At 43.8% G+C, this 22,633-nt stretch overlaps 1 protein-coding gene across 4 annotated transcripts in view; it reads left to right on the forward strand.

The window, feature by feature from the left end:
• The window catches only part of tafa5a (TAFA chemokine like family member 5a), a 535,310-nt gene that overhangs the window by 449,167 nt on the left and 63,510 nt on the right, over window positions 1–22,633 (forward strand). The gene's annotated exons all lie outside the window — the stretch shown is intronic.

The following is a 22,633-nucleotide window of genomic DNA, read 5'->3' on the forward strand; positions in this document are numbered from 1 at the left end:
CCCCTCTACTACCCCGATGACTCTTTGTCTAATGAGTGGCAAATCAGGCCAGCCCATACGCCTCACCCACCACCCGTTTCCCTGACACCAACCATGCTAACTCATCCAGTATCCACCATGGGTAGACATCAGGAGCCAAGCTGAGATTAAGTCAAATAAAGTTCCAAGTGTCTGCGGTATATTTTATTTTTTAAAAAGAACACTCATTCATAAAACCCATTCAGAACATTATTATCTTTCAACCAAATAATCACTTGTAAGAGCAAATATTCCATTCAAGTTCATTAATACTTCCAAAGGGCGGCCTTATCTCTTCCAAAGGACGCCTGAGCTCCCCCCAAAATGTCCTGAGGCCATATCCAAAATGGTACTCCACCTCTCCAAAAGTGTACTACAAAAGTGATTTATATGGGTGCAAAACATTCCTGGCCCAAAACAAAATGGCGTGTCCGCGGGCCGGACTTTTGACCTCTTCTGCCATTTTCACAATGATGGTGAGGCTCTCTGTCATTGCAAAACGCTCGGCTATTAATTTAATACTGAATACCCTAACTTTTTACATATATATATATATATATAGGTTTACTGATCTGGACCTGCTAAAAATCATGAATGTACTATTGCCAAGTTTGCAGATGATGTTAAAATAGGTGGGAAGGCAAATGGTGAAGATGACACAGAGTCTACAGAGGGATATAAACAGCTTAGGTGAGTAGACAAAACTTGGCAGATGGAATATAATGTAGGAAAATGCAAAGTTATGGGGCGAGAGACAGGCCGTGATCCACGGCAGACTTCACGGCCACTTCCGGGGCCGATTCTCCCCCCCGGGCGGGGCTAGGAGCGCGGCCCCGTGCGTCACGGCGGCGCAGCCTTGACGACGGTCGTCAAGGCCGCACGTCAAGTGTCGCGCCAGCTGACGCGGCCGATGACATCAGCCGCGCATGCGCAGGTTGGACAACGCCAACCCGCACATGCGCAGTTGACGTCTTTTCCCTCAGCCGCCCCGCAAGACGTAGCGGCTTGATCTTGTGGGGCGGCGGTGGGAAAAGAGTGCGTCCGTTACGGACGCATGGCCCGCGATCGGTGGGCACCGATCTCAGGCCTATGCCCTCCTTGGCACGGCCGTGGTACAGCCATGCCAATCGGGCCCCCAGATGCCCCAAACGGGCATCTGGTGCCTGTTTCACGATGGCAGAGAGCAGGTGTGTTTGCTGCCGTGTTGAAACGGGCGTGAAGGCTCGGCCGCTCGGCCCTTCAGCCTCGGAGATTCGCCGCTCGGCGTAAAAAATGCGAGCAGCGATTCGTGGCGTGGGTCGGGCGTGGGGGGGGGGGTAGAATAGCAGGAGGGCGTGAAAAATGTCGGGAGGCCCTCCTGCTATTCTCCCACCCGGCGTGGGGGGGCGGAGAATCGCGCCCATGTACTTTGGTTGGAAGAAGAAAGGAGTGGAATACTATTTAAATAGAGAAAGGCTGCAGAAAGCGGTAGCATAAAGATTTGGAAGTCTTGGTGCAGAAATCATAAAAAGCTAGCATGCAAGATCAGCAGGTAATAGGGAAGGCAAATGAAATGTTTGCCTTCATTTTTAGAATGGCGTATAAATAGGGAAGTCTTGCTAAAACTATACAAAGCATTAGTTTAGACCATACCAAGAATACTGTGAACATCTTGGTCCCTTATCCAAGGAAAGATGTGCTGACATTGGAGGCAATCCAGAGAAGGATTGGGGGCAGCAGGGTAGCATGGTGGTTAGCATAAATGCTTCACAGCTCCAGGGTCCCAGGTTCGATTCCCGGCTGGGTCACTGTCTGTGTGGAGTCTGCACGTCCTCCCCCTGTGTGCGTGGGTTTCCTCCGGGTGCTCCGGTTTCCTCCCACAGTCCAAAGATGTGCGGGTTAGGTGGATTGGCCATGCTAAATTGCCCGTAGTATCCTAATTAAAGTAAGGTTAAGGGGGGGGTTGTTGGGTTACGGGTATAGGGTGGATACGTGGGTTTGAGTAGGGTGATCATGGCTCGGCACAACATTGAGGGCCGAAGGGCCTGTTCTGTGCTGTACTGTTCTATGTTCTATAAGTAGGTTGATCCAAGGTATGAAGGGATTTTCTTATGAGGAGAGGTTGAGTAGGTTCGGCCTGTATTCATTGGCATTTAGAAGAATGAGAGGCGACCTTATTGAGACAGACAGGATTCTCAGGAGGCTTGACAGGATAGTTGTTGAGAGGTTACTTCCTCTTGTGGGACCAGAGGGCATAATCTCAGAGTAAGGGGTCATCCGTTTAAGACAGGGATGAGGAGGAACCTCTTTCTGAATTTGTGTAATTCATTACCGCAGGGGGCTGTAGCGACTGGGTCATTAAGCATGTTCAAGGCTGAGATAGATACATTTTTAATCAATAAGGGAATCAAGGGTTATGGGGATAAGGCGGGAAAGTGAAGTTGAGGATTATCATGTCAGATCAGTCATGATCTCATTGAATGGCGTCACAGACTCCCTGAATCGGCGACTTGTACTCCTATGTCTATGGTCTTATGGTAACCATGTATCACTTCTTGTTTCTCTCTTTTTACCTTTTCCCACGCCACTGTAATTAAAATTCAGAGTGCCAGTGACGTGTTAGCAAAGCATATTTGATTTACCAGATGCGGAAGCTTCAAAGTCCAAAAGTCCTGTAAAGCCTCATTGGCTAACACCCTGAGATGGACACACATTTGGAAATTACTGACACTGCCCTTTAGGCCCCTCATTTTCTTACCTTGACTGTCTACACCATCACGCCTCCCCTTCCCCACCACACTTAAGATACCAGGCCCTTCCCATTTCACTCCTCATTCCCCTAACCCCACCCTCTGTCCTCCCCTGAATATCTCTATCAATCTGCCATGTCCCCAAATCCTCTCTACAACTCCCCTCACCACTGGTCCATCCTCACCAGTCCCAAGCCTTCACGCAAGAGTCCTTTATCTTGCTCACTCTCCTTGTGCCAAAGAGCTAAACAATGAAAGGCAACTGAAATACAACTGCACAAAGCTGACTGATGCACCACCACCTTTAATCGATTGTGACCCAGGAGCCAAGAGATTCTCGTGCGCCACTGATTTTATCTGGATGGTATGACTTTATTGAAAGCTGTTTCACATTAATGAGTGTACATGGCATGCACATGTACAACAAGTATGAAGTAACACACTGCAAAACGCATCACTGATTTTACCTCTGCATCTCAACCCATGATTGGGAAATCAAAAAGTTTTCCATCGCACCTAATTAAGTCGCATTTCCCATCACACATCCGCCCTTGAAGACTCCATAAAATTTGCCTACCATGCTCTATTTCCCCTTTCTAGCACAATCTGGACTAGAAACCCATTTTTTAACATGAGGGTTTGAGAATCGTACCCTTTAAAAACAAAACTGTTCCCCACTCAGGATAAATCACAATTCTCATCAGCACTTTCAGCTGCTGGGAGCTTTAAACAACTTGTATTCTGATACACTGAAATGATGCTTACATTTTTGATCGGAGAAACACATTATAAGACAGATTTATTTTTAAAACAGCTGAAACACATTTGTTACAATTTAATGTTATTGTAGCTCCTGACATTCTTAGATCACACATTACATAATACACTTGCCACTCAGCTCACAATATTTGAGCAGGTCAGTACAGTTTTACAATATAGCTATACAATCCACTAAACAAGAGGATTAAATTATTTATAAAACAACTGTCGTCCCTAGTTTAGAAAGCTCACAGCTGTTGCTGGCTGATAAGACTATAATTGAATTTGAAATTTTATTTTTGCTCATCATGGTGAAAGCCATCAGAATATATCCTTAGCAAAGGCCTCAGTTTCATCTCTTTCCGATCCCAACTCAAAGAAATTCAAGGTCGACCTGACGCAGAGCTCTCCTTCCATTGCTTTCGCACCCCTCAATCACCAACAGCAATCTCCCCTTCTCACAGCAGATTTCCATGCAGGTGCATGGGATGCAACATCTGCCTCTTTACCACCTGCCTTTTCATTGCCCCAAGGCCCCAGAAACTCATTCCAGGTGAAACAGCAACTTACTTGCACCTCTTTCAGTTTCGAACTGTATCATTTTGGCTGTGCACAATCCACTGGAGAGACCAATGACAGACTGGTTGGCAGCTTTGCACAAAAACCTTTGTTCAGTGGGCAAAAATGACCCCGAGCTTTCTGTTGCCCGTCATTCTAATTTTCCACCTTGCTCCCACTCTGACCTTTCTGTTCCCAGCATGCTGTTGTGCTCCAGTGAAGATCAATATAAGCCTGAGGAACAGCACCGTTTGTTTTGACTGAGCACTTTCGAGTTCTCCATGCTCTACACAGAGTTCAGCAATTTCAGGTTGTGAACTCGTGTCCATTTAGTTTTGTTTTTTGTGTGTGCTGGCTTTGGCTTCTAACTCTCTTGTTTTCCTCTATTGGTTTCAAATAGCAGTTACTCATAATTCAGCCACTGTCATGTCCTTTGGTCAAATCTTCTGTTGCTTTACTAATCCTGTCATCATTCCCTTTGGTCTTGTATCTCCAAACCTGTCAGAACCTTGTACGCCTCACCGAGAACTCCACTAAATCTCCTTTGTTCCAAGAAGATCAGTTGACAAGGAAAAGCTGTTCCCATTAGTTGATGGTGCAAGGATTGGGAGACAGAGATTTGGGACGGGATTCTCCGACACCCGCCGGGCTATTATTGGAAACAATTCTGATCGACAAAAAAACTGGGCGAGATTCTCAGTTTGGGAGACTATGGGCAGAATTCTCCGGCCACACCGGAGAATCCCGCCCAAGGTCAATGGACTTTTCCACTGCCCGTGTCTCGCCCGTGGCGATCTTGCTGCAGTCGGTGCAGAAGGATCCAGCCCAGTGTTATTTCACTGGAGTTGAATTGCTACTGATTTGCTACTGTGTAATTTTCCACTTGCTCCTGCAAAATTATATACTGATTGCTACCATGCTACCACTGGGAGCACTGATCAGGAAGCAATTCAATATCCTTCGCCATTTGAAGGTCCCATGGTGGGCCACCAACACCTCCTCCGGACTGCAAATTTGTCCCCCCACCATGTTCCCCACCCACATCGGAAAGCAGGCCCCCAACCCCGGATTTTCTAGGTGCCACCCGCTTCCCCCAAATATGAAGGTTACCCAACCCCCCCCAAAGACCCCCTAACCAGGTAGATATCCCCAGCGACCCCCTAAATACGGAGATTCCACCACAGGGATCCCCTAGATATGGATACATCCCACAGAGACCCCTAGATAGGGAGGCCCTCCCAGAGAGACCACCTAAATAGGGAGACTCTCCACAGAGGCCCCCGAAATAGGGATACCCCCTAACTAAAGGAACACAGCGCAGAGAACTCCTAATTAAAGGGCCCATGCGAGACCCTCTAACTAAAGGGACCCCCAGCGACCCTCTTACTAAAGGGACCCCCCCAGAAAATAGACCCCTGTCTGGATGCTAGAGAGCAGTCCAGACAGGGCCAGTGAAAAAAAATAACGTTGCAACACTCACCTGGGCATACACCTGCTGGCTCAGACACAGGAAGCATCGCTAGTCGATTCCTGGAAAGAGAAAAGCAGTGACCTGTGTCTAAACCCTTCAGATTCTTTAGCTGCAGGCCATTCATTCATTTATCTTAGCGGCTGTGATTAACAGCTCCCACAAACACAATTGTGAGCCTTGCTTCATTCATATCCCATCATTGATGAGGAACTGTCAATTGACAGCACTGCAGGTCACGCATTATGGGGGGCGGGGTAGTTAGGGGGAGTGATGGATGGCCCTTGGATGGACTTTGGGGAACTTCCCTGAAGGAGTTATTCACCTTGGCCCCCGGTGAGGTCCCCCACTTCACCACTTACCAATAAATGCCAGTAGTGGTCCTCACCCATGTGATTCCCACCCAGAGGACCGAAGAATCACGCGGGCCCGGAGACTCTGGTGCCCAGTCTGCTAAATGTTGCTAGCTAGGGTGGGGGATGGGGAGGTCGACATGCAGAGCATTGCAAATGGATTAATGCCCAGTGGTACCCAGCGCTGATCTCAATTTCCTCCGGATGCCCAATTTTCCACCGCATCAGGAATCTCGCTATCAGCGTCGCGAGGTGGAGAATCTAGACCCATTGTCACCTAGAAAGGCACAGATTAATCAGTGATACTCAGCATTGATTTGTTAGTGGAAGATGGTGCCTTACGAACTTAATAGAATTTTTTGAGGATGTAACAAGGAGGATTGATGGGGGTAGTGCAATGGATGTTGTCTATACACATTTCAATAAGACATTTGACAAGATCGCATGTGGCAAATTTGGTCAAAATATGAAATCTCATGGGATAGAGGAGAAGGTGGCAGGCTAGATCCAAAATTGGCTCAGTGATGGGAAACATGATAATGTGTCAATGGATGTTTTTGTCAATGAAAATGGTTTCCAGTGATGTTCCACACGGCTGCCTTGGGATCCTTGCTGTTTGTTCTTTAGATTAATGATTTAGACTTAAATGTGGGAGGCATGATTGGGATATTTGCAGATGATACAAAACATTGGCTGTGCAGTGGATCGCAAAGAGAATAGTTCTCGACTCCAGAGTTAGATACATGGTTTGGTTCAGTGGGCAGAGGAGCGGCAAATGGAATTCAATCTGGAAACATGTGAGGTAATGCATTTGGGGAGTGTAAACGAAGCAAGGGAATACTCAATAAACTGGAAAATATTGAGAGGGGTTGAGGAAGTGAGAGATCTTGGAGTGCATGTCCACAAGTCCTTGAAGCTGGCAGGACAGGTGGACAAGCTGGTGAAGGAAGCATATGGAATGCTTTCTTTTATAGGGTGAGGTATTGAATATAAAAAAAAGGATGGAATGGTGAAGCTGTATAAATGTCTGGTTAGACCACAGCTCCAAGTTTGTGTGCAGTTCTGGTCACCACCTTACTGGAAGGACATCATGGCAAGTGAGTGCAGGGAAGATTTACTTGAATGTTGCCAAGGCTTGACAATTGCAGCTATGAGGAGAGATTTGATGAACTAGGATAAGTTCCCTTTGAACAGAAGAGGATAAGGGGTGACCAAAATGAGGTGTACAAAATTATGAAGGGCCTAGACAGGGTAGACAGGTAAGATTTGTACTCCACAGCTGATGAGTCAATTGCGAGGGGCATAGATTTAAGGTGATTGGTGGAAGGATTAGAGGGGACATGCAGGAAAACCTATTCACTGAGAGGATGGTGGGTGTCTCGAATTCACTGCCTATTTTGGTGGTTGAGACTGAAACACTCAACTCATTTAAAAGATACCTGGATCTTCTGAGAGGCCTTCCTGTTTATTTCTGTTGTTCACATTTCTTTATATTATTTTATTACTTTGGTCCATGGACCTGAAATCAGAATGTACCTTTAAGTAGAAGACCCAACTTTGAAGCAGCCTGCTTGTCGGCACACTGTGTTCCCAGGTATTGTTTTTTTGAGAGGAGAAGCCAGACTCTTCGTCACCGAATGGAACTTAGGAACCATGTTTGGAGGGAGTTGGATAGTTTGGGTAACTGGCAACCAGTGGGTTGGCCAGGGACAGTGTTCTGTCTGACATTGGTCAGTGATTGGTTCCTGCGTGATGCTTTCTGAGAGAACTGAGCAGAAGCGTTTTGATCTTAGAATTGAAGGACCCTCACCCTCTCTCACTCTCTTTCTCTCGCTCTCTTTCTCTCTCTCCCCCGTCCCCCTACTTGCTGAAGTGAAAGAACAGGTTTATTAAAAGCAAATTACTGCGGATGCTGGAATCTGAAACGAAAGAGAAAATGCTGGAAAATCTCAGCAAGTCTGGCAGCATCTGTAGGGAGAGAAAAGAGCTAACGTTTCGAGTCCGATGACACTTTGTCAAAGCTAACAGACAGAGAAAGTGGGAAATATTTATACTGTGGAATGAGAATGAAAGATGATTTTATTGTTTTGAAAGCAATGAATGCCTGGTACTTGTTTGCTGTGAACCTGAAAACGTGTCGAGTCTGAAGAAAAAGTAGACAACCATTCCAGAGAAAACCATCTCAAGCCTAAAAGGAAGAAGTACCAAAACAAAAGCTGAACTTCAAACTGGTACTGACCGGAAAGTATCCCAGATCAAAGATCTTCATACATTTATTTTTATTCATATTTTCTTTCCCTTTCCACCACCCTTTCCCTTCTGTGTTATTTGTCTGTGTGTGTGCGTGCATGTCTGTGTATGTGTGTGTCTGTGTGTGTGTGGGTGCATGGAGAGTGAGGTGATTAGGAAGGCGGGTTGGGAAAGGGGTATTTAACTTTTTTTGACCATTTAGTTATAATACTGTACATAAAAATGTTACTTATGTTAATATTACAAACCTGATGACTGCAGTTTATTGGGCTCAGCAAAGGACCTTGCGTATTTTAAATAAAATCCAATTTCACCTCTGTTGCGACTCTGGGTCCAATGGGGCTGGATTTGATCACGTACTGGCCTTGGGCGCCACGACAATTTGCATCTGAAATGCTGTAACCTGCAAGGCTACAGACCAGGTGCCGGAAAATGTGATTAAAACGAGCAGCAAGTTTCTCTTTTTTCTTTTTCGTTTAGCGCGGATATAATGGGCTGAATGGCTTCTGTGCATTAACGCTTCTATAGTTTGATGGATATACTATATGGGAATATAATGCTGATTTGTTGGCAAGTGGACCCTGATTGGTAGAAGTGGTGTCACGGAGAATGCAGCAGTTGATGGTGACTGACAGATAACTGGCAGGCAGTGTTTGAAATTTAAATCAAGCAGCTTGACCCTGGTTGATCAAGAGGTTGCCCGAGGGAATGAACAGCGAATGACTGTCACTTATTTTGTTTAGCTGAAACAGGTACAATGGGTGTACATGTTACTTCTGGCTGCAAAGAACAGGACACTGTGTGTTAATATGTGTAGCTTACAGTACATGCAAATGCACCATCCTGTGCGCCTGTCTGACGATCTTAAATTGGTTGTTCGTGTAATTTTTAGCACATGCAATTATTTACCAAATGTTGTTCAACTATGGAGTCACACCTAATGTTTGACACTATGTTTTGAGTTTTGCACATACAGGCTGGTTGTGTACAGTCTTTACCTTGCCCATTGCAAACAGTGGCAGGAACCTGTTGCTTGGTACAATCTGCCAGTGTATGGGAAGTACATCCGACATACCTAGCATCACACTGGCACTGAAATTCATATACCACATTCCTCATTTGTGTGATAGACAGAATGTCTCTTTGGCTTGATGATAGCATCATTGTTAATGGTGAATACCACTTGTTTTGCTACTGCATAGTCGCAGTGTTGAAACAATTAGGTTCAACTGTTGCTCAAATACTGAGATCAAACGGATCAAGCTGCCTGGTTTAGACTTTAAACACTGCTTGGCAAATATCTGACAGTCCCCATCAACTGGTCCATGGCAATGCCTCTACCAGATACCACCTGCCAACCAATCAAAATTCTCTTCCCATACAGCACAAATTGTTGTTTGCCCTGTACACTGGGGAAGTTCTGATGACTGCAAGGTGAAAAGCTTCAACATGTCTTTTTTTAAAAGAAATAATCAATGCAAGATATCTTTCAGCATGAATATAGCTGCCTTCGGGAAAAAAAACTGGAAGCACCACCTTTTAGGAAGCTTTCACAGGTGGTTGGGGCAAGGTTCACTTGAAGCATTTTCTCAGAAGTTAATGATCCAAACCACGTTTGTTTTGAATCATTCCAGAGTTAAATGCAATGGTGCAGTTCTTTTCTCAAAGGCTGCTTGATCAAACTTTCTTGGTTACTGTTCGATATTTTAACCCAGCATTTTTATCTGTTGAAAATGAATGCTTTTATTATTAAGCTTTAAATATTGATATTAATCTCTTTTGGTAGGCTGGAAAATGTAGTTTAATATTTCTCCTCAAGAAATCCACCCAAAACACTGATTACAAAAGTTGAAACTCCACAATACTGGGGGGGGGGGGGGGGGGGGGGGGGGGGGATGTTGGCTGACGACAGGGAGGCATTTTGCACACTGTCAGCTTCCCTCCTCACCTGCCCTTCAATAACAAAGGACACTTCATCAGTTGGACATTTCCATGCACATTGTATGTGGTAGTCATTAGTTTTTAACTTGTGTTCGGCTAGTTCAGCAAGCATGCCTCCATCTGTAATCCCGCCCTCACTTGGCCTTTCCCTATTCTTCAGTCCGACTCCTTTGCCTTCAAAATATGAATGCTTTCTTAATATAAACGTTGGTGTATAAAAACTCGCACAAGAAATAGGAACAGGAGAAAACTACATGACCCGTTGAGCCTGCTCTGCTATTTAGTGCAACTATGTTTGAACCTGGATTTCAATTCTACATTCCTGCCCACTCCCCATTTCAATTGATTCCCTCAGACATCAAAAATCTGTCTATTGTTTCCATTGTCCAAGATTTATAAGATTCATATGTTCTGGGACTTTCCTTTCATTTAAGTTAAAATGAAGTGGGTCATGTGACTTGTTTTAAAGTCTTCCAGACGCCAAACCTTGGTGATTTGATCGTTAAAGATTAAAGGGGGCCATGATTGTTTTGCTCAGGAGAAGGTGCGAGATGTTTACACTTGCAAACAATAACAGCAGCCGATATGCTGACAGTGGATAGACAGTCGGGTGAATTCTACGCCTCCCCAGTCGCATGTTCCTCGGTGGCGCGCCGTCACTGGCAGACAGATTCTCGATTCCTGCCATCGGCCAATGGGATTTCCCATTGTAGCCATCCCATGCCACCGTGAAATTGCTGGTGGAATGAAGAATTCCCCCCCCCCCCAGCGGAGAATTCACCCCAGTGCCACCCTGCACAGAGGCGAACCATCCTGGGGGCCTCCATTCATCTGGGAGAGCACGCCACCAAGTTCCATGCTGACTGGTCCCCGTTTTGTGTGGACCAGTGCTAAATGGCGGCCAGCTGGGGTCTCCACAGTGAGGCTGGTAGTTCCCGAGGACCAGTTAAATCTGACGTTAAGCTCACTTAACTCTGCAAGTCTGGGTCCCACCCATTGTGAGTTACCCACCCTCTTGCGAGATCTTGTTAGATCTCGTGGAACCCGGGAATCCCGGTAGACACCTCTCGCGTGATCTACCGACTGCATCCTAACCCAATTCCGGATAGGCGCGGCCGGTTAATCATGCCCGAAGGGGCAATTTAGCATGGCCTATCCATCTAAACCTGTACATTTTTGAACTTTAGGAGGAAACTGGAGCACCCTGGGAAGCACACGTAGACGTGGGGAGAATGTGGAAACTCCATTCAAGGTTGGAATCAAACCTGGGTCCCTGGCGCTATGAGGCTAACCACTGTGCCCCCGTGCCCTCCTCATACCTTACATTTCCACCTACCTTTGCACCATCAACAAATTTAGATACATTATTCTATGTCTCTTTATCTAAATCATTAATATAGAATATAAATAGCTGAGATCCCACTGATTCTTGTTTCACTCACCTAGTCATAGACAGCCAACTCGAAAAAGCCCCATTTTTCATTACTCTTTGTTTTCTGTCTGTGAAGCAATGCTTCACTATGTTAATGTTACCTAATACCATGAGCCCTTATCTTGCCTATCAAACTGTTGTACAATACCTCATCAAATATATTTTGGAAATACAGCTATACAGCATCTGATCCCCTTTACCAACCTTCAGAGTTACATCCTCTAAAAAAAGACTCCAATTAAATTGACAAACACGATTTCCCTTTTATGAAACCGAGTTGACTTTGTCTGATTCGACTAGAATTTTCCAAGTTCATTGTAATACTTCTTTGATAAAAGTTCCGGCACTTTCCCGTTACTGATGCCAGGCTTACTGGCCTGCAGCCCCTGTTTTCTCTCTCCTTTTGTGAATAGCGGCATTACATTTGCAAACATCCAATCTGCTGGTACCATTCCAGAATCCAGGGAATTTTAGAAAATCATGGTCAGATCCACCATCTCTGCAGCTATCTCTTTTAGAGCCCAAGGATGTAGGCAGGGGGTCAGAGAATCCCGCCCCAGTTCTCCACATCTCAGTGGCAAAGTCACCTCTCAGAACAGCTTTTCCCATTTCTTCCATGGTTGAAAATGAGTTGATGGGGGAAACAAAAATATTATTCCGAATGATAGCGATGTGTTGTCCAAACTGTTCAAAAGGTCAATTTTTTTTTGAAAAGAGTAGCACTTCCATGGCAATTTACCCTTAGTTCTTATAAAAGACACAAAACATGCAAGTTGAACAGATGAAATCAAACAGATCACCTCATGATTTGAATTATTTGCTTCTTATTTTCAGCAATGCTAATGTTTTAATCAGCTCCTTTTGTCCAGTGGTCTAATAATTGCTCTGTTAAATTGAATTTCATTACCTTTGCTAAATCCTATAATATTCCCTCCATTACATTCAGGAGAGCTGCAGGGTCATTTTCTTTTTGTTTTTACACTGAGTGGAAGGAGTGACGCTCAGAATTTCCTAAGCATTATGCTTCCACAATTTATTGTTTCTGTACCAATTATAAAAGCAGACAAGATGTGCTAGAAGATCAAAAACAATCACCATTTCAACATTGTTACATGGACCGTTTTAGAAAAAAAGTTTAAAACCTGTAACTGTTCGACATTAATGGCCCATTCCTGTAATTGTAACGCATCAGTGTCCATTCACTTGATTGCGTTCCTCAAAATATTTTCAAATTAAAAATTGTGAATAATTAAATAAATTAAATCTCCAACATGATAGATGTTGTACAGTGGTTTTCTTTTTGTCTTGGAATGGAAACAGAAGTTAAATTACAGATAAATCATCTTAAGAGCAAATTAAATTCTCTAATGGTAATTGCCTTCAATTAAAGTTTATTGAAAATACTTTGATTTTAGTTTTTTGCTGCTTTTCCATCATGCTTTCTGTGAATTGGACAATTACAATGTATATAAATTCAACAACGCCTCATACTCCCACATCACCTCCATGTCAACTCAACCCATCATGCCACTACCATGCCACCTCATGTCTGCCCTCATTCCACATCCATAAACTCTCAGATGGTTTCCTGTAGGGGCAGACCTCAGGAGCCATGGGAAGTGACAAAAATACATTTCTAACTACCTCATGGAGTCCCATTCATACGAACCTGTTTTATTAAATAAAACTCTCATTTATGAAATCCATTAAAAGATTTTAAATCTACTGAAGTGGTCAACCTGTTATAAAAACAAAACAAACGCCTATTCACTAACCTCAGCAAATACAGAAGAATTCATGTCCCAGTGTCAGAAATGTCACAACTCATTGGGCGCGATTCTCCGCCCCCCCCCCCCCATGCTGGGTGGGAGAATAGCGGGAGGGCCTCCCGACATTTTTCACGCCCTCCCGCTATTCTCCCCCCCACGCCCGACCCACGCCACGAATCACCGCTCGCCGTTTTTTACGGCGAGCGGCGATTCTCCGAGGCCAATGGGCCGAGCGGCCGGGCCTTCACGCCCATTTCAACACAGCAGCAAACACACCTGCTCGCTGCTGTCGTGAAATGGGTGCCAGATGCCCGTTTGGGGCATCTGGGGGCCCGATTGGCATGACAGTACCACTGCCGTGCCAAGGGGGGCACAGGCCCGCGATCGGTGGGCACCGATCGCGGGCCGTGCATCCGCAACAGTCGCACTCTTTTCCCTCCGCCGCCCCGCAAGATCAAGCCGCCACGTCTTGCGGGGTGGCTGAGGGAAAAGACGCCAACTGTGCATGCGCGGGTTGGCGTTGTCCAACCTGCCCATGCGCGGCTGACGTCATCGGCTACGTCAGACCCGCCCGGGGGGGGAGAATCGGCCCCGGAAGTGGGCGTGAAGGCTGCCGTGGGTCACGGCCTGTCCTACGGCAGCCTTTACGATTCTCCGCAAATCTCGCCCATTATTTCTGAGGAGTAACTAATAGACCAGCTGGGAACTGCATAGCCCAATTTCAAAGGCAGCTAAATGAAGGTCATTGTATTTGATCAACCAGACCTGCCAGAGGAATCTAAGTATCTATGGAGATAGTGACTTCCAAAACACCAGACCCTCAATAAATAGCACCTCTTGAAAATAAAAATCGCTTATTGTCACAAGTAGACTTCAAATGAAGTTACTGTGAAAAGCCCCTAGTCACCACATATCGGCACCTGTTTGGGGAGGCTGGTATTGTAAACCCATAATGGTAAACCCATAATAGCTGAGACATTATCCGCCTGGAATATAAAGTCAATTTCGAGATGCTGGATAAATGTCCTTTGTTGGAAGATATTGTGGTGAAAGTCACATGGCCTCAGACATTGATCTGTTGAACAGGTCAATATTGTCTTCTTGGCCTCAAAGACTGTTTGCTGCTTTAACATCTGACTAACAAGCCACAGAGCAGGAGCTCTGGGCAGGCTAGACGACTGACCACATCTACACTGCCTCTGCTGGAAGTTCTGTGCCATTACATACAAACTGATCACCTCTGTGTGCTTATTTCATCCACCACCGGAAAAGTGAATTTTACGCTAGGTTTTCATCCCACCAACCTTTGTGACAGAATTCCTCATTGCACTTTGATTCTGGGCTATGGACTTCACTTGAGCCAATATTAATTTTGTCTGTGGTTTTTATACTGTAAAGCCTCCTTTCTCTTTCAATCTCTTTACTCTCTGTATGCAGAGGGAAATGTTGTTGACCTTCCTTTTCACAGTTTTTGAATGTGTGCAATAAACTAACATTTTTGAGATCCAACGTCGAGTTTGCTGTGGGGTTATTAGTCAGAATTAAATCACACAAAAACTGAGGGATTAGGAAATACGCCACCACTGAATGAAAAAGTAACAAATCAAAACACCATTTTATTCAGGGACGGGTATAGGTAATAGGAAAAGTCAGTCCTATTTAAATGGACCCCCATCATGTCCATAACAATATCACAATTTTGTAGGCCTGGATTCTCCCTTCTCAGCTGGGTTTTATGAATCCAGGAGATTTCCAAGCTTGCCACACCGCTTTAGGAAAAAGAGCCCCAAATGGCAGGACTTTCATTCGGCATAGACGGGTGCAGCATGATGTCGTACTTGCCGCCCATGGATTCAGATTGGAGGCATCCCCAAGGTGCCTTGGTAAACAGATTCAAATAGCCACTTTGGTTCTCTGTGTCTTTGTACCAATCGTTTTCTTAAACATCAGGCCCTCTGGAACTCACACCTCATCTCTGAACCTACTCCCCATGCCCATACATGCCACCTGTCCCCCACACACCTCCAGTGAGCTCTCTTATAATCCATGCCAACTCATTACCCCCACCAACCCCATGGCTCCTTCTATCACTTGTGCCACCTTGATGCTAACAGATGACTACCACCCAGCCCTATGGCTCCTTGTAACTCCAATGTAGTTCTAGCTCATGCCCTCCACCGACTACCCTTTCCCTCACACACTCAATGCTGACTCACCCGGTAGCCACCATAGGCAGATCTCAGTATTCATGCTGGGATAAAGTAAATTTTGAAACATCTATTATAGACTTAACTATATAAAAAATACAACTCCCCATTCATGGTAGCTTCTTCAATACATTTAAATCCCTTCAAGTAATTAATCCATTAGAAAACCAAACAATTGTAGTCATAAACCCACATCAAAGAATGCTAATCCTTTAATGACCTCTTTGAGCTGTCTATCAAATAGTGAACTTATAGCCCCCCACTGTGATGATGATAGGTTGTGGCCAACAGCCAAACATTAATAATTCCATAATAATAGTGATTAGGGTTACCTTAATAAACAGCTCAGACATGTTTTTCCAACTCTCAGAAACACAGACAGGCAGCTTTGCTATTTGTTTAAAGGCTGAATACTTAAATCACTTGACGGCTTGACAGTTCATTACCTGCACCCAGAATCAATGTAAAGTCAGTGTACCACTACTTGAAGCTGCACTGCTTTATTCAGATTTAACGTATTTACATTTATTTATTCTGATTATCCCTCTTAAACCACCTTAATTACTTATTTGGCTTAGTGTCACCTTTTAAATAGAAGTATCCATTTTTATATTACACGTTAGAATGTGCCAAAATACTTCACAGCCAATAAAGTACTTTTGGGGTGTAGTCAATGTCCTAATGCGAGAAAGGTTTTGCCTGAGTCCGCTCATGAGAAATATCTCTGGATGTAAAGGCACTATATCAATGCAAGTTGCTGTTGTAAGTATTTGGAATTGAATAGAAGTAAATAGCGAAGTGAAACTGCTGAAACATGAGCTTTTGGAATTCTGAACTAATAATGTATGCGTTATCAGCAGTTTTAGCACCATGACCAAGACTCGCATCACCTAGTAGAACAAAAAAAAACTTAGAGAAAGGCTCTATTTTGAAAAAGAACAATTTATTTTTGTTAAAGTAGAATTTCTTGATGGGGACTCTTTCAGCAACTGCCATCAGGTTTTATGTATATTGTAAAAAATGTTAGGTCACAAGAGGATTTACCTATTTCTGTTTTCTGTACACTTCATTGTCTCCCCTTTGTTTATCCCTGAACAGATCTATATCAGTTCATTATTGAAACCAGTTTACTTTCCAGCTAATGAGAAGAAATTCACAGACTTAACCTTTTCATTGGAGAATAGGAAATTGGAGGGGAACACCCCTTCAAGAATTGTATGGCATGGATAACATGGATGTAAGCATGCTCTTTAATTTCAATTGTGACAACAGCACAGAAGGACATGAACTCAAAATTGACAAGCCTTAAGCCATGTTGGAAATTAGAAGCAAAGTATTTTGCTAATGAGTAAAAGACATGTGGAATAGATTCCCATCAGAAGCGGCTAATGCTGTATTAATTAAATCTTCAAGAAGAACTGGATCAATAACTGCTTGAGGACAGAACTGAAGATTATGGGGAATAGCTACAGATAGATACAAATGATAAAATGCTCTTAATTCCAGCCCTACTGAATCCATGAAAATATCGCCTGTGGGATAGCTGGATCGGATTGAAAGATGTAAATTGCATTAAGTCGAATTAACATTGTAAAGTATTACTCAATCACTTTTGGAAATAAAAGAGAACTTTAACTTTTTTTAAAATATCTTTTTTGAAAGTAGCTGGGATTTAAAAAATAGAAATGTCTCCGTGGTGAACTTGAGGCTTCTCCTCTGAGTTTAGAGTAGGGTAGTATACAGTGACAGCTTTATTTCGTACCTAACTTGGGTTATATCTAAATCAGGATACTTGATGGCTACATATGGTGCCAATATGGAAAGACGGTATGTTTATGGCAGAGTTACTGAGGCAGAATCGTGAGCTGTGAATTAGCAGAAGCAGTTTAACAAGCACAAAGACTGAGTTAATGCAAACCAAATAGCAGAAATATATATACAAAAATACTGTTAAACTTCATCATAGTTCTCTCTAAGAGGTTTGTGGAGGATGATTTAAGTATCCTGGCATGGTGAAACTAGGCAACCAGGGGTGAGGGCTGGGATTGTTGTTTTTAGATGCATTTGCAATGAATAGAAACCAGAGGTGATGTAAGGACAGACCACCTTGGGTGCTGCAATATTACGGCATTAATGTGTGAGTTAAAGGCTCCAAAATTAAGCGGTGGTTTGTCAAGAGACTTTCAAAGCTGTATTGCTCCCATGACTTGTGTTGGCACAATATTTACTGAGAATAGAAAATAAGATGTTATTAACTGGAATCACTGCTTCAACATTCAACAGTTCTGTGCAATCCATTTATAACTTACGCTGCCCAGCTGTATAATTTTCAGGTTTTAGATGTACATTATTGCTAGATGCATTTGCAATTGTCCTTCATTCAGCAGAAGCATCATCATACATTAACACTTTAATACATTGACAGGTGCCATCTACACTAGTAGCTGTTGCTGTGCATAAAGAGTACCTTAACTGAATGAAAGTATGTTATCATTTTAATATCTATCTGCAACATTGAATTTTGCGTCAGATATGTCCAACACTTGTGTGTTGGAAATCAAACTAAATTGAGTCAAATTTCACATTTACAGAAAAGTCGCTGATCAAAATGCAATTATTTCAATGCATCCTATTCACCAACAAGGAACCAATTACCTTGCTGATTTTCTGAAAGCCCCAATGGTTCCCAAAGCACTAAAAATGGAACGTCTAATGGAGTAAACATAAAAAAACACTATTCTGAAAAAGATCCTGGCTAACCTTCCAATCTTCCGAAAGCTAAAATAACCCTTTCTCACAAAAAAACTGCCACTTTCCCAGAGGTCTGTAATGTAGATCTTTAAACTGGGCTTCTGATTTTTCACACCTTACTGCATATCTCAGTGTCTTGCAGTCACTGGCTTTCATTCCACATACATTCCCACCAGGAAGCAAGCACTTTTGGACTTTTGCACATGTGCTCTGTTCCTGGGGAAAATTTGATCTTTCATCTGTCCTGGTACTTTATCTGCGGCTTGTTTCCTCAATATGGCTGCAGTTGTATTTTGTACTTTGCCAGCATGGCCATGTCTGCTGTTGCAACTCCTACTCTGACCGTATCATGTACTGCACGACTAAAATGTCAGTTTTGAAATGCTTTGCTGCACAGTACCTCAGTGCAAATGCTCCGAAACATCAAGTATTTACCAATCACAGATTGCAATTTCCTTGAATATTCTCAAATTCCAGCTCCATTGAATATTCCCAAAGGGTTCTACAAAAGGGAATCCTGTCCAGAATGCCCCCGTATCCCCCCCTAACCGACTAGTTGAAGAGCACACATTCCCCTTTCCCCCCTCAACTACGTACTCCCATTTTTGTGTGACATCCCGATCTTCGGGGTTCACAATCCCCACCCCTGAACTCCCTCCAGCTCGAACACATCATAGGAGGGTACGCCCCACCCCCGCACCCTCTAATACCATGGTGGACAACCCTGCCTAATCGTGCACGCGCAAGAAATGCCACCTTGGCAGTGCCAACATGGCACCCTGGAAGTGCCACTTTGGCACCTTGGCATTGCAGGTGGTGCTGCCAAGGTACCAAGCTGACACTGCCAAGGTGCCAGACTGGCACTGTCAGGGTGCCCAGGTGGCACCAGCAATGCCAGGGCACCACCTTGCCCAAAGGGCATGCAGCTGGGGGCCTCCGATCCCCTTCAAAACCCCCAGGAGTGCCATTCTATCTGGTCTCATTTGTGTCAATCACTTAAAAGGGATTGTATGCATGAACTGTGGGTTCACTTATTTAAACTAGGTCCACAAGGACATGTACGCATGGGTAGAAAACTTGAAGGCATCAGAACTGTGTGTGCTGTGCTCTGCTCACATCTAAAAGTGAAACTAAACTGGATTGCATGCCACATTTCCTTTTTATTGATGTCATGCTCCTATACTTTAAAGTCATATTACAACAGGAAATAATAATAATCGTTCATTGTCACAAGTACGCTTCACTGAAGTTGTTGTGAAAAGCCCCAAGTTGCCACATTCCGGCTCCTGTTTAGGAAGGCCAGTACGGGAATTGAACCCGCGCTGCTACCTTGTTCTGCATTACGAGTCAGCTGCATTACAAGCCAGCTGTTTAGCCCGCTGTGCTAAACCAACCCCGGCCACCTTAATCGGTCACCCTGATCAGGAGATTAACTAATATATTATAAAGGCAAGCTTCTGTTGCATTTCAAGACAATGACATGATCCCACAGTCTAACTGATAATTATTAATTTCTGCAGGACCATTCCTGTCATTCATATCAATGACTAAATCCTTTGTAAGTTTACTCATGGATCTATTGTGCTTAATTTCAGAGATTGTTAGCATCATTATTAGCTTAAGACCAAAGATCCTCCCTCAGTTACTTAAGGCAGTAATTTGTTCACACTTTGGTCACTGTTAGCCTGATCATAAAGTTTCCGAAGTCACCAACAAATTGTTTATTCCTCATTGATAATGTTGGCACTTCAACAGTGGTAATGTCTGGACTGATTCTTAGACAATCTCTGGAAAGTTACTGACAGTAAACGTGTTGCATTGATTTTCAACTGCCAGACACTGTTTCTTGACTTCAAAGCAAGTGTTCTGCAGAGGAAAGCTGTGTCCACCTGAACCAATTTTAAAGAGGTCTTTAAAAGGGCTCCAAGCACCCCCAGCCAAAACAGACCAGAGGCTGTTGGAAATCTGAATTTACAAAGGTTTTCAATCCCTCTACTCCACTGCAATTCAGCTTGTTAATTCAGTAGAAACTGGAGATTATTCATTTCTTGAAGAGTAAAAAATAAAAACAAATCACAGCCTTTGATTTAATTAACATGAAGTTACGTTATGGCTTAGCGGTATCGTTCTTGTCTCTGAATCAAAATATTATGGATTCAGGTCCTACTGCAAAGACTTGACACTTTTCAGTTCAGTAAGTGTTCCATGGTTGGGGGTGCCGTCTTCTGGATGAGACATTAAAATGCTGTTAAACATTGCTCTTAAATTCATAAGCACTTATTTGTTTAGCTTTAGTGCGGAACCTGTAGGGAAGTACCGCAGATGTATGCTATTAGAGTGATTTCAGTGTGGTGTCGATCAGTGACTCAGTCCAGCGCCGCCAGTCAGAGGAGGGCCGATCCACAGGCAGGTGTGGACATATTCAGGGCTGGGAGCACTGTGATGGCGTGAGCCGGATGAAGGGGGGGTGGGAGAGACTAATTTGTGGGCCGGGTCCGCAAGTGCCATCTGCCATGAAGCACGGTGCGGCCGCTGTAGGCCGAGGCATGCGCATGTGCGGCCACAGGTATGGGTATGAAGCTTTCAGCAGTGCTAAGTGTGTGAGGTGAAACACATAATTGTTTCGTATGCAGCCTGATCGATAAAGATTATTGGTAGGTGTGTAATGGGACTGTGGTAAATTTAGTGGTGCATAAGATGGTAATGCAGTTGGTAGGATATGGCACTCAAATGTATTCACTGATCTTGATGACTCTTGTAAGTTCACTGGACTTTTTTTGCACTCCATCCAGATTCTTGGGGCTTGAATGCTGGCATTGACATCCATCTGCTCCCACTCCCTTTTGAGTGTGTGTGTGGAGAGCCCACTTGATCATCCACTACAGATGCAGGACATCCTCCTTTCCACCTCCTCCAACAGGACCCTCAGAGAACAGTCCTGAAACCTTGGAACCTGCTCTCTCCCATGTTATACCTTGCTTCACTATTTCCGTGGTCAGGTTCACTTCCTGCATGACTGCCAGCACTTGCTCCAATTTCAATCCCTTTTTAAGAATTGCAGGCGAGTTTGCAATGGTGTGATTTTGGGTCCCCTGCTGTGATGTATGTAACCGCTAAATGGTGCAGTTAGCACTGCTTGCATGCAGAAATCATCCAGTTCAGCAGATAGCATGGATTTGGTGTGCTGCCTGTATCACATTGAATGAATGGGTGCTGGTTAATCCCGTATCATAATCCGGTATCATAATCTGCCTATTTTCAGAGGCAATTCAAGTGAGCCCTTGTGAACACAGTGAAGCCTCAACAAGGAAGAATAATGATATGGTTGGTGTATATTTTAAGAGTCAGGCATCTTCCTTTACTCAAGCACCATCAATACAAACACCCTTCAAGTATTTGAGAGAGGAAATAGGATATTTGAGGATTGTATAAAATCAAATACAACTCCTAAGAGAACGTGGTCCCTTCTCATTCCAAACATGAAGTGAGCGTGAAGTAATACAATTTTATTTTGGTACCTTAACAATAACCATGGCAGCATGTAGCAAATCCAGATTTCAGTGACTGAGAATCTTTACCTGCAAATGAAGCCAAACAAATAGCTGAATAGCAGTTTGTATGGATGTTTTCCAGTTAATAAATAATGGATTGGCAGCTGTGCTGCCTTTCCAGCTTGAGGGTATGCTGATGATTGAAGGATGAAACCAAAGGTTAAGTTCCTTATTTGTCCGTGCTATCTTTATTTATTCCAATACTGAGCATGAATTCCACCGTTGCTTAAATGAATACAAACATTGTTGTGACAGCGCAGTCACCTCAATAAAACTCAACTGCTCTGTATCAGAAATCGAGACAAATCTTCAAACAGACTGATGTAACCAAATGGATTGATATTGCTTTAAGCTAACACTATAGACTAAGAGCACTGTAATAGTTCTATCAAAAAATGTTCACCACGCATTTGATTTGTTTATCAAACAAAATATCTTCTGTCAATTCCTTGAAGATTTGAGAACATCCTCACATCTGCTGGCTTCCTATCTGTAATGACCTCCTTCATATTGTTCCTGAGGCTCAAGCTTTGAAGCAAGACATCAACTTACCTGGTCTGGCCTGCAAGTGACTCGAGATCCTCAGAAATGTGGTTGACTCTTAAATGCCCTCTGAAATGGCCGAAGAAGCCACTCAGTTCAAGGGCAATTAAGGATGGGCAACAAATGCTGCCCCCCCCCCCCCCCCCCCCCCCCCCAGCAATGCCCACATCTTATTGATCATTTGTTAAAAAAAGTCAACAATCTGCTTCTTGATCATTGTTGCTAGATTTTAGTATCCATTTGACTTCCTAAGAGAAATGGCGCCAGGCTCCACCAGACTGATTTTGAGCACTTTGAAACATTT

The sequence above is a fragment of the Scyliorhinus canicula genome, chromosome 11 (genome assembly GCF_902713615.1).
Source record: "Scyliorhinus canicula chromosome 11, sScyCan1.1, whole genome shotgun sequence".
NCBI lineage: Eukaryota > Metazoa > Chordata > Chondrichthyes > Carcharhiniformes > Scyliorhinidae > Scyliorhinus > Scyliorhinus canicula.